This window comes from Camelina sativa, chromosome 10, assembly GCF_030686135.1.
Source record: "Camelina sativa cultivar CO46 ecotype springtype chromosome 10, ASM3068613v1".
Classification (NCBI taxonomy): Eukaryota; Viridiplantae; Streptophyta; class Magnoliopsida; order Brassicales; family Brassicaceae; genus Camelina; species Camelina sativa.
The window spans coordinates 24,149,689-24,161,713 of NC_141889.1; the positions used below are offsets into that span (position 1 = coordinate 24,149,689).

General features: G+C 32.5%; 1 long non-coding RNA gene and 1 pseudogene across 2 annotated transcripts; one reads left to right on the forward strand and one right to left on the reverse strand.

The window, feature by feature from the left end:
* Nucleotides 1–2,213: 2,213 nt before the first annotated feature.
* On the reverse strand, nucleotides 2,214–4,450 carry LOC147937274 (uncharacterized). Its single transcript, XR_015568059.1, has 2 exons — nucleotides 2,970–4,450; nucleotides 2,214–2,520 (listed from the first exon to the last, which is right to left on the reverse strand). It is a non-coding gene; the product is annotated as an uncharacterized LOC147937274 (long non-coding RNA).
* A 1,093-nt stretch (nucleotides 4,451–5,543) lies between these two features.
* LOC104719565 (putative receptor-like protein kinase At5g39030 pseudogene) lies at nucleotides 5,544–8,344 on the forward strand (annotated as a pseudogene). The gene has a single exon (XR_015568732.1). The product of XR_015568732.1 is annotated as a putative receptor-like protein kinase At5g39030 pseudogene (transcript).
* The last annotated feature ends 3,681 nt before the right edge of the window (nucleotides 8,345–12,025 follow it).

A 12,025-nucleotide genomic window follows, 5' to 3' on the forward strand; every position in this document is an offset into this window, starting at 1 on the left:
ATAATAGGATCGATAAAACCTAAAGCAAAAGGAAAACACAACACCGCTTAAGATAATGTCGGTGGAAATAAAGAGATAAATATTAAGTAAAGCCCAGCAAAATAATAACGTAAAGCCCAAGAAAGAAGAAGATAGTAGATGCTACATCAATTATGCTGAAGACTTATCAAGTATACTTCTTTCTGGGAAACTAAAACGTTCTTTAAACTGCAAATCCATCTAATCAACCAAATTAATACATCGTTAACGACGATGAACGAGTTTCTATGGTACAGGAACAAAAGTTGCGTGTATATAGAATTCTACACTTATAAGTATAAAGTGATATGATATAGAAACTTTCTACGAGTTACATAGAAGTGAATGATAGATGATTATACACTTATATGATGAAGTGAAGTGATATAGAGAAAGTTTCAATTATCCAACCGTGATCAGTCTCCAATTAAGCGTGGATGATTTATATTGACCGATACAAGTATATTGACCGATCACCAATTCTCCGTCGTGAAGATGAACTACATACTTTTTTTTTAAAGAGAAAAGAAATGATTTACTGATAACTTTTTTGGTTGCAGTTTTAAAATAATCAAAAGGCCCAGGGCTGGTTTATATATACGAGACTAAATGGTTACAATGAACAGTTACATAATTAATAACGCAAACCGTCGTGTCGTAAATCATTAACGAGTAGACTTCGTCGACTGACTTCTTAATGTAAACGGGGGAAGTCTACTAAATAGGTCAACTAATGAAGTCAATGATATCGTCCAAATATTACAGAAACTGAAGCAAGTTCACAGATTACAGACATAAATACGCCATTCCAACAAACGGCCACGATAATTTCGAGGTTCACAGATTTTAATTGAATGATCTACGAAGCAAAAGAGATTAATACAACAATAAAGATTATACCGGCGATTAAGACATTCTCGACCACCGTGCGTACACGACGAACTGACAGACGTAATTCCTTCATCTGATCTTTCACCTTGTCTAGCTCCTACTGAACCCATAGCATTTCATCATTTTCCTGGATGGCTGTAATAGAATCCCTTTGGTCAGCAAGTCCACCTCTCATTGCTTGAAGTTCTTGCATAATAGCCTCATCCCACAATTTCATAATATGGTCCTCTCCATCCTATACCGTACAATAGAAATAAATATACCATAAGAATATTATCTATACTCAAATAATAATTATACCAAATGAATAAACCATCATACAATCTAAAACCTCATGGTTATTGCATCCAAAGAAAATCCTTCCAGGATTGTCGGCTGTGGTGGAACATTTCATAACGGTTTCCCTTCCACAGAAACATTTGTCAGGAATTCCAACTGTCAGGCCAAGAAAGTTTACTTCGGGTGGACCTTCACTCCATACTTGCAAAGAACTAGAAGATGGCTGAGTGTAGCTGTGTAACCCCATATCTGAGTGCAAAATGAACAAAAAACTATGAGAACATATATATTTTCGAACAAAATTAGCTAAAGCATTACAAAAGTAAATAGCCGACGATAAATGATGAGAATACTTATCTGAGATGTCCTTGAGTTTCGAAGACGATAAATGATGAGGATAGAATCTGAATTTTTGAGAGCAACAATATCGGAATTTTAGAGAGAGAAATTGTGGAGAGAGAGAAAGCACATACAAACTATGGTTGACTTATAGAAAGAAGTATTTATATGGTTACTGAATCCGGTTAGGTTAAAATCAAGGAATCGGTACGTTCGGTTAGGTTCAGCTATCGGTTTGGTTAAATTGTCGGTGAAATTAAAATAATATAATATTAATAGTTGATGGCATTACAAAGTCAACCGCCAATAGTCTACAGAGAAGTCTACTTAAGCAAACCCTAAATCAAATAATTTTAACCTAATCAGCCTTTCCTCCCTTAATTTGACTAGTTTATATGTAAATTTATTTTATTTCAATGCAGGAAGTCTATGTGGTTAATATTTGGTCAATAGGTTTACCAATTTTTTTTTTGTAATTTTTAAAATTAAAATTTAAACTATAATTAAGGAGTATACATATTTTTATGTCTTCCATTAGACGTCAATTTGAAATCCACCATAAAGAAATCTATTGCAGATTTCCTCGGGTTACATCTGTCATTTCGGCTTCTGTTTTTTGTTTGGTCGTAAGGGAGTCAACTGTAATTTCAGCACCTTTAGTGATTATGTTTCTCGAAAATCGAATATAGGGTCTACGATTTCATTCAAATGTAAATAAAGGTACAAAAAATGCAATTGTCCCATTGAAAAATGACCTATTATAACAAATCGTATGTTGTAACAACATAATCTTAATATTAATTTGTTGTAACTAGAAAATGGTTACCCAAAAAAAACAGCAATTAAAAAGTGACAATGTATTTAATGTGGTAAATTACAGAAAATGCCAATATATAATTATATAAAAAATACTAATGGGTTATACGATTGTACTAATAAAAATCTCACCCACAAAAGTAGTACATCTTTCGCTTCACCTCCCGCCCTCCAGCACTTAAAGAAAAAATAACAACAAGAATATCAGTTTGGCAAAAAAGTAGTGCCACATCTCACATAATCTTTTTTTTGAAAAGATAATATAGAACATCTTAATCCCTTAAATACAAAACTACCATATCTTAAGAATCTTATTAAACAGTTTAAGAACCTGGACTAAGAAAACAATGTTCATACATACAATACAATGGCAGAAAGGTTTTCAAATATTTCAAGTAAGGTCTTATATCTCGAATATTCCTTTGTGGAAGATAACCTCAAACTTTTATCTCATAAAATTAACTCTAATGTAAAAGCTACCTAATTCCCTATATATACTGTCTGTTAGCAACATTCTACAAACCACCAACACATTCATAAAACCAGTTATCAAATTACTATAGCAAAACAGAAATCTTCAAAAATGAATGATTTGATGGATATGACTTATGTCGCTGATATCAAACCTTTACAAAAGCAGCTGGCGTGTTTAGGTTAAGATGCCCCATACTTGAAAGCAATACACTACTCAATCTGATACACTATTCAATCTGGAGAAACAATGAAGGAGGTTTTGGTGGATCAGAGAGTAAGTTTTTATAAACAAACCATTTATATTAATAGGGTGTACCATTACTTTAAATTAGAAAATACAATCTGTATGTAAAAAATAGTAATTGGAGCACCTTATTAATAATATTTGACTCTAAACTCACCTTATTAATAAAGTAATAAAAAATCGTAATTGGAGCACCTTATTAATATTATTTACCTTATTAATAATAGTAATTGGAGCACCTTATTAATATTATTTACCTTATTAATAATAGTAATCTGAACAGATAAGCCTACCATTAAAGAATACTTTCACATAAAATAGTAATTTGTATGATCAAATTTGCAATGATCAATACTACAGGGGTAAGTAATAAAAAAATTTATACGAAAAGCTATTATGGTGCTATTTTCAGGTGAGAATCATATCCCCAATGTTTTTGATGCATATGATGTTATCATTAATCCACTGATATTGTTTTTTGGTCAACAGATGTATTCATTAGATACATTAGAACGGGTTTTCTTCACCGGGGGGAAATACAGAAAGTGCAGCAAGTGCACTCTTTGAAAGCTCATCGACCAAAACATTTGTCGTACGAAGGATAAACAGAAACGTACACAAGGTAAGAGAAGCAACAGAACAACGGATATCATGGATGATACCGGCGAGTTCATTTACAACCCTCCCTGTGTTGAGTAGGTCCACTAGCACCTTGGAGTCTGATTTGACTAAAACAACAGCGTACCCTTTAGCAGTAATCCACGATGTTTAGTTTCACATATAAATAGTAAGTTGCTTTTATGTTATAATTTTTTCGATTGTGTTATCTATTAAGGGAAAACTAACAAAATTATAATGCTAATGAAGACCAACCCAAAACAATAAATGGGAATATAGATAAGAACTAAACTTATATAAAGTACATACTTGCATATGTTCGGAATAGAATTTAAACCAACCAACGTACAAATCTGTAATGAAAATATTGACCTTGGAATAATCATGTGAATATTTACCGTATGGAAAGTATATGAGCTCAAAAAACTTTATTTGGAAAAATCTACATAAATAATACAAAAATTGAATTAACTCAAGATTATATCAGATTGGTCCAAAAAAAAAAACCAAACCAAATAAAGAAATCGGGAATCTAGCATTACAAAACCACAAATTTGAATTAGCATGTCCCAGTTTCCGTGAACATCCATGTTCTACCTTATAATATTAATCTCCTTGCATTACATCAGCAAGAGGGTTGGCACTAAATGTAAAATCTTACATACCTCGATGTTGCTTTTACGATGGGATCTCCAATTACGTGAAGTTGACCGTATACTTCTCCGTCGTCTTTTCTGATTTTAATATCAAGATCGTAGAAGAAGAAGAAGTATCGTTTCTGATTTTCTGAAGCTTAAAAAAGAAATTTAGGTCCACCATTCATATATTATGTGGGCTTGGGCCGAAAGAAAAATGGCGCACACAGAAAATTCAAGAAGCTTACATTTGAAATTAATTTTGATTTTAAGTAGTATAATATAACTAAAACACACGATATAATATCTAAGATGCCAACAATTTATATCTACATTTTAAATATTAAAAAACAAAAAAAAAAGTATTTATTTCCCCAGGCTGTTCAACGTGGGTCATTATCTAGTTATAAATTTATTTTGGGTTATTGGTGCCAAATTCCCAATACTTTTACATTATATATGTTAGGTAATTCTACCACTATATAGATTTGCACATTGAGATTTGATATGAAAGACAACTCGTTAATATATGTTCCATAATATCACAGAGAAATAGAAAAAAAAACATGCTTTGACACAAATCGTTGCATTTGTATATATTTCAATTCCTTGTAACAGTTCCACAGCAGTAGAGGCCAATTAATCTATTATGATCATTCAAATCAAAAAACCAGACCGACATATTTCTTGTGCTCTCTGAAAAAGTCTTCAACAGAAAAAAAACATAAATTTTCCATATGATATAAGTTCGAGTGACATGTGATATAAGAATAATTTTCATGGCTCTTATAGCAAAATGATGAAGCAACACTTGATAGAAATCATGGACCGTTGATTTTCAGTATATTAGCACAAAACCTTTTCATGTGTTTTGCTGGTTAGATAGAAAGGTGACAAACTACAAAGAACGTTTTGAAAATATATCATTTTATGAATTATGATTATACAATCTTTAAAACTAAAAGAACTGACTAAAATTTTTATATATAATTAATAGAAAAAAAAAAAAAAAAAAAAAAACAGGATGTTCGGTTGGCGCTGTAAGATATATGTTGTTCAATCACATAAGCTAAAGTTTTGTATAGAAATTTCAACCACGTATACGTGACGGCTATATTATTAAAAATCAGCAATGGATGAATAAGACAAGAATGAATAACTCGTCAAGATACCAAATCTATGGTTCCAATGTGCTTATTACTTTGATCTTTTGTTTCTTTGATAGAAACATTTTTTTGTATTTTGGTTAATAATTTATTTGTTAGAAACTTCATCGAAACGTGTTCTTAGTTTTGCTTTGTTAGTGAACGGTTGACCCATAGACTCACTCACACTACCTAGGACTTAAAACTTCAATTATACACACTCATATCTCTTATCTTCTTCTCCCTCCATATGGCTCCAACACCTTCAAAAAGAATTCCGGTGATCTGTTACGTTTTGTTTGTCTTCTATATTCTCGTTTTCGTCTCCTGCGGAGGGGAAGAAGCAACGGCGCCATACAAGCCAGACGAAGTTATTCTCATCAACTGCGGTGAATTCTCTTTCACCTTCGACACCGGCGGCCGAAATTGGATGCCGGAGGCGGAGAAGAAAATTCTGCCGTCGAATTCGGACTACACGTCATTCACTTCAGACGCATCATCAGACAAAGAATCATGGACTCCTCAAGTTCCCTACATGAACGCTAGGATTTTCCGATCAGATTTTACGTACAGTTTTCCACTCTCCCCTGGTTGGAAATTCATCCGGTTACATTTTTATCCGTGCTATTATTACGGGTACCACGGGTACGGGCCCGATTTCGACGCGGTCAGTTCTTTCTTCTCCGTCAGTCTAAATGGTTTCACTCTCTTGACCAACTTCAGTGCTGATTTAACGGTGAAAGCTTCCAAAGGAGAGCCAACTCTAATCAAAGAGTTTATCGTTCCTGTTCACCAGGGGTTGAATCTCACGTTCAGGCCGGCTAAGAAATCGTTAGCTTTCGTTAACGGTATCGAGATCGTGTCCATGCCTGACCGGTTTTACTCAAAGGGAGGATTTGACAACATGGTATCAGAAGTCGGTAGTACCGTTGACTTTAAGATAGAAAACTCGACGGCTTTAGAGACCGTTTATCGGTTAAACGTAGGTGGACAAATGGTGGGCGAGGTCGGCGATTCGGGAATGTTCAGGCGCTGGCTTTCTGATGATGATGCTTTCCTAAACGGTGGAGTCACTCCGTACATAGATAATGTAATGATCAACTACTCCGAGAAAACTCCAGCGTATGTTGCCCCAGCGTACGTGTACGCCACGTTTCGCTCAATGGGTAAAGCCAAGTATCCTGAGCTAAACCTGAACTTCAACATGACATGGCTATTCACAGTCGATGCTGGGTTTAATTACCTCGTGAGGCTTCATTTCTGTGAGACTTTCCCGGAAGTAACCAAACCGAACCAGCGCGTCTTCACCATCTTCATCGAACATCAGATTGCCAAGCATGAGATGGACGTGATTCAGCTGAGCGGTGGTTCTCGGATTCCAGTGTATCTAGATTTCAGCATCTATGTTGGTTCGGAAAGTGGGCCCAGACCTGATCTACGAGTTGACTTGTATCCTTTAAAGGACTATAGTCCATCGTGTTATGATGTTATTCTGAATGGTGTAGAGATTCTCAAGCTTAACAACTCAGATGGTAATCTAGCCGGACCTAATCTAAATCCTCCATTATCATCGAACTTAACCCCAAACCGTCTAAAGCCGCAGCATATGAAAGGTACGTCACATGTTCTGGTGATAATCTTCATAGCCGTTGGTTCTGTACTTGGGCTGGTGACTTTCATTGTTGTTCTCATGTTGTCAATGCGTCAGAGGAAGAGGAAGAATATAAAAGAAAAAAGTGTTGTAATGTTCAAGAAACTACTGAATATGTACACGTATGCAGAATTAAAGAAGATTACAAAGTCATTTTCTTACATACTTGGGAAAGGGGGATTTGGAACCGTTTATGGAGGAAACCTTTGTAATGGTCGTAAGGTTTCAGTAAAGGTCTTGAAAGATTTGAAGGGAAATGGTGAGGATTTCATCAATGAAGTCGCAAGCATGAGCCAAACATCTCATGTAAACATCGTTTCTCTTCTTGGTTTCTGCTTTGAAGGGTCTAAAAGAGCAATTGTGTACGAGTTTTTGGAGAATGGGTCTCTCGATCAGTTCATCTCTAGAAATAAGTCACTGGCTCGAGATGTCAGAACATTGTATCGAATTGCATTGGGCATTGCTCGAGGTCTGGAATACTTACATTATGGCTGCAAAACAAGAATTGTACATTTCGACATTAAACCTCAGAATATATTGATAGATGGCAATCTTTGTCCTAAAGTGTCAGACTTTGGCCTTGCTAAGCTTTGTGAAAAAAGAGAAAGCGTTGTGTCACTGATAAACGCAAGAGGAACTATAGGTTACATTGCACCGGAGGTGTTCTCAAGAATGTATGGAAGAGTCTCGCATAAATCAGATGTATATAGCTATGGGATGTTGATCCTAGACATGATTGGAGCAAGGAACAAAGAAATAGTAGAAACTATTGACCCTGATGCTAGTTCGACTTACTTTCCTGATTGGATCTATAAGGATCTTGAAGATGGAGAGCAAACATGGGTATTTGGTGATGAAATAACCAAAGAAGAAAAAGAAACTGCAAAGAAGATGATTGTGGTAGGACTCTGGTGTATCCAACCATGCCCATCAGATCGTCCACCGATGAACAAAGTCGTGGAAATGATGGAGGGAAGCTTAGATGCTCTTGAAATTCCCCCTAAGCCTTCCATGCATATCTCCGCTGAGGTTATTCCTGAATCTCCTTCACTTTCTGATGGCGAGGAAACTGGATAAAAAATATTGTTGATAATTATAAGCATGAAAACCTTATTTTATTTGTTTTTCTTGTTGGGATAAAAGAAATTGTAAAAAATAAAGTATAAAGTTTACACAATGTTGTACTTAATTTCTCATAAACTAGAGGTGGATAAAATCATATTTCTGAACAAAACATTTATAGTAAGTTTTAAAGACTCTAAAACCTAGATTTAACAAACATAGTATAATTTTAAGAAGCTGATTGCAAGAGGTTCATTCGATGACACAAAATTCAAGTCAACTTTTGATTCTTAGACAACTGTTTGGTGTTAAAACCAAGAAAGAATGGCATGAGGCCTATTTAGCTCATTAGCACGAGGTGGAAGAAGTAAAGCCCATGAATGGGAAAGAAAACTCTTGTGGTCTCTCTTTCCTCTCTTTTCTCTCTTGTCGTATCGCCTTGTCAACGAGTCGAAACTTTATCAATTGTAATCTTTGGTCAACGATAATAAATTGGTACAAGCCATTATTGTTTTGGTCCGTTTCTTACTCTCTTTGATCATTGCCATTTTCATTACCAAAATAATTTTATAACTCGAATTATGGATTGATGTATCCGTAAAAATTCCTCCACGCTACAGCGAGGGAAATTATTTATTAATATATATATGATATTAATAGATTGAAATATACTATATTTTCATTTTTGCAATTGATTATATTAAATCATATATTTGTGTAATGAGTTTGGATAAAACAAAAGTAGGAGAAAAAAGAGAATAAATAATAATAAAATAAGTTTTGATAAAATAAATATTAAAAAGTTTAGAAAAGTATACTAACAACACAAAAAATAAATAATTGAATTTGATCATTATAGTAGTAGAAAATAGGAATATACATAAAATATTATAAAAATATTCTGCTTGTAAAAGTTACACTAAAATGTATGTGATGAACCATAAGAACAATTTATCATTTACCCAAAATTTTAATATAATTTATCATTTACTCAAATTTAGAAAAACAATTTATCATTTACTCAAATTTATCTAAATTGAAATTTAGCAAAACATTAACGCCAAAAAATTATCATTAATTAATTTTAAAAATATCAAAATCATATTTCTTGAACTGAAAACAAATTAAATAAATAAATCCCTAAACTACTAATCCCACTATTTTCATACATCATAGTTATCTATTATTCTGTGTTGTTAGAATTTTCTAACTTTGGTTATATTTTTTATGTTGATGAGTTTTGCTTAGGATAGATCTTTACAGGTTTCTTCTTTAGATTCTCATAGAAACGGGTAAAACATAAAAGTATAAATATAGTTCATATATTTAGTCAAATTATTTACAAAAATGTAAAATAGTTCATATATTAAGTCAAATTATGTATATACCTGATTCACATAACAACATTATAGTAATTTTATAATTTTTGTAATGCTTCATATGTCCTGAATACAATAAAAAAATATTAATCAAATTCATAATTGAGTTTGATAGTCTTAATCAGCATCATAATTAGAAAAATATTAAATGAAATTTTTGTACATACCCGTATCACATAAGAACATATGAGTTTGATAGATTCACAATGTTTTTGATGTTCCTGTAAAATAAAAATTAAAAACATTAATATATATCATATTGAAATAACATGAATAATGAAATCATAAATAAATAAAAACATCAGAAAAACATAGAACATTTGGAATGAAACAATTGATGTTTTGTTTGTATGACTTTATATAGTGAGGAATGAGTGTCGATTTTTAGGGTTAGTAAATTGAAGTCTTCTAGAAAAAATATTTTTCGGCTTGTAGAGAAATTTAAGTGATTTTCTAATAATTATATAAATATATTTAGAATATTAGTAGTATTTCGGGTTTTAAGTTAATTACTTAAACTAACTGATTGAATATTTGGTATTGAAATCTAATCATATATGAAATCTAATCATATAAGTTAATTACTTAAACTATATTTATTGATTGTTTCCAAAAGGAATAATAATGTTGCATATATTATGCTAATGATACAATGTTTTCCATTTGTTTAGGTAATTCAAAATTGATAGAGATATGTAAAAATCTTTGAAAATCATATATGATTGTTAAACTGTATTTATTGGTTGTTTCCAAATTGAATAATAATTTTGCATAAATTATGATAATGTTACAACGTTTTCGGTTTTTTAGGTAACTCAAAATTGAGTTTTCGGTTTTTTAGGTATTTGCGGATTGAGTATCATCCTATGCAATTTCATGGTCTATCCGAACACCATTGAACTTCCACACCCATCATTCGCCATCAGTTTTGCAGCTCTGGTATGATCTATCTCTGCTCGCGGTAAACCGATGTCAAATCTTGTGTAGAATTCTTAATCTCCTTTGCCAAGGCACTTTTGTGAGAGAGAATCTACCTAGGTTGTCACGGTGTTTCAACCGTTCTTTAAAAATCCTGATGCTAGCTCCATTGATGAACCCTACTGCCCAACAGTCACTGAAGTCTTATGGCTTAATAGCTCGGAATTCAACTTGTCGACGGCATGAGTATGGTTTTAGAGAATTCTTGACCAACATTTCCCCATTGACTTGTTTAGCTAGATACTTCAATCACCATTCGTTCGCTAAGAACACCTTTTCAACGTCATTAAGTCTTTGCTTGACTATGACTAACTTGTCTACCATTGAGCTACTCATGGAAGACCTCTCAACAACCCTTGATCTCACATGTGGCAACTCGCTATCTAGCTTTTGCTTCAAAGCTCTCTTGGACTCTTTGTTAATCTACTTTATCTATCTTTGTTTGGCATTGGGGAGTGCCTCTTTTGTTGTATGGTTTAAACTCTGGATCTTTGAATCCTTTTCCTTGTATTTTGTTTAGAAATGAATGAAATCAAGTGTTTGACAAAAAAAAAAGTAACTCAAAATTGATAGAGATATGTGAAAAAACTCAGAACATCATTCCATATCTTTTTTTAATTATCACTAGCATTTTTATTATACATATTAGGAATGATAACAAAATTGATAGAAAAGATTTGAATGTAATTATAAACATCTCATTAATTCTCGTTAGTATTTTCATTTTTGTATAGTTATAGAATTTAAATTTTATTTTTCAGATTTTTAAAATTATTTAATTATATCATCATTATTTATGAATTCTATTAAAATGGATTATTCCAGAAGTATATACTAATATATAATCAAAATTAAATTAGTTTACATATATAAAAGATTGAGATCGTACTGATTTGTGCAATCAATTATCTTGTTATTCAGTTTGATTTTTTTATGAATGTTTCTGGTATGATTTTATATTAGACGATATAATTTTCCTATTTAAGTTTGTTTGTCCGATTTAATATCAATAAATTTAAAATACATTAATTTTGTATGTTTGTTAGTTTCCTAAATTGTAGCAAAATATAGATTATTGTAACTATTATGGTTTATTTCTGGGGGAATTTATTGATGTTTCTATTTATGATTTATTTTTTGGAAAACCCTATAACCCATTTATAACGTTGCGGGTATTTTTTATCCGAATCCGACTCCCTTAATTTTGGGTTATTTTTGTGAAATTAACCCGACCCGAAAAGACTTTTGTACTTCTCTTATTGAAAATTGAAAGTTTGGCCAAAAACAACTTTTTTGTTATTAACAAAAAATCATAACACCAAATTAACGCTTGTTAGTAACTACTCTGTTAGCAAGATTAACGATATGTTTGGTTTGGCCAAATCAACAAAACTTGATCCATAAATATATCAACAATAACAATACTCTGGTTATCAACAATAAAACTAAACTAAATGATATCCCACAATAACAATACTATACCTGACAGTTATGGC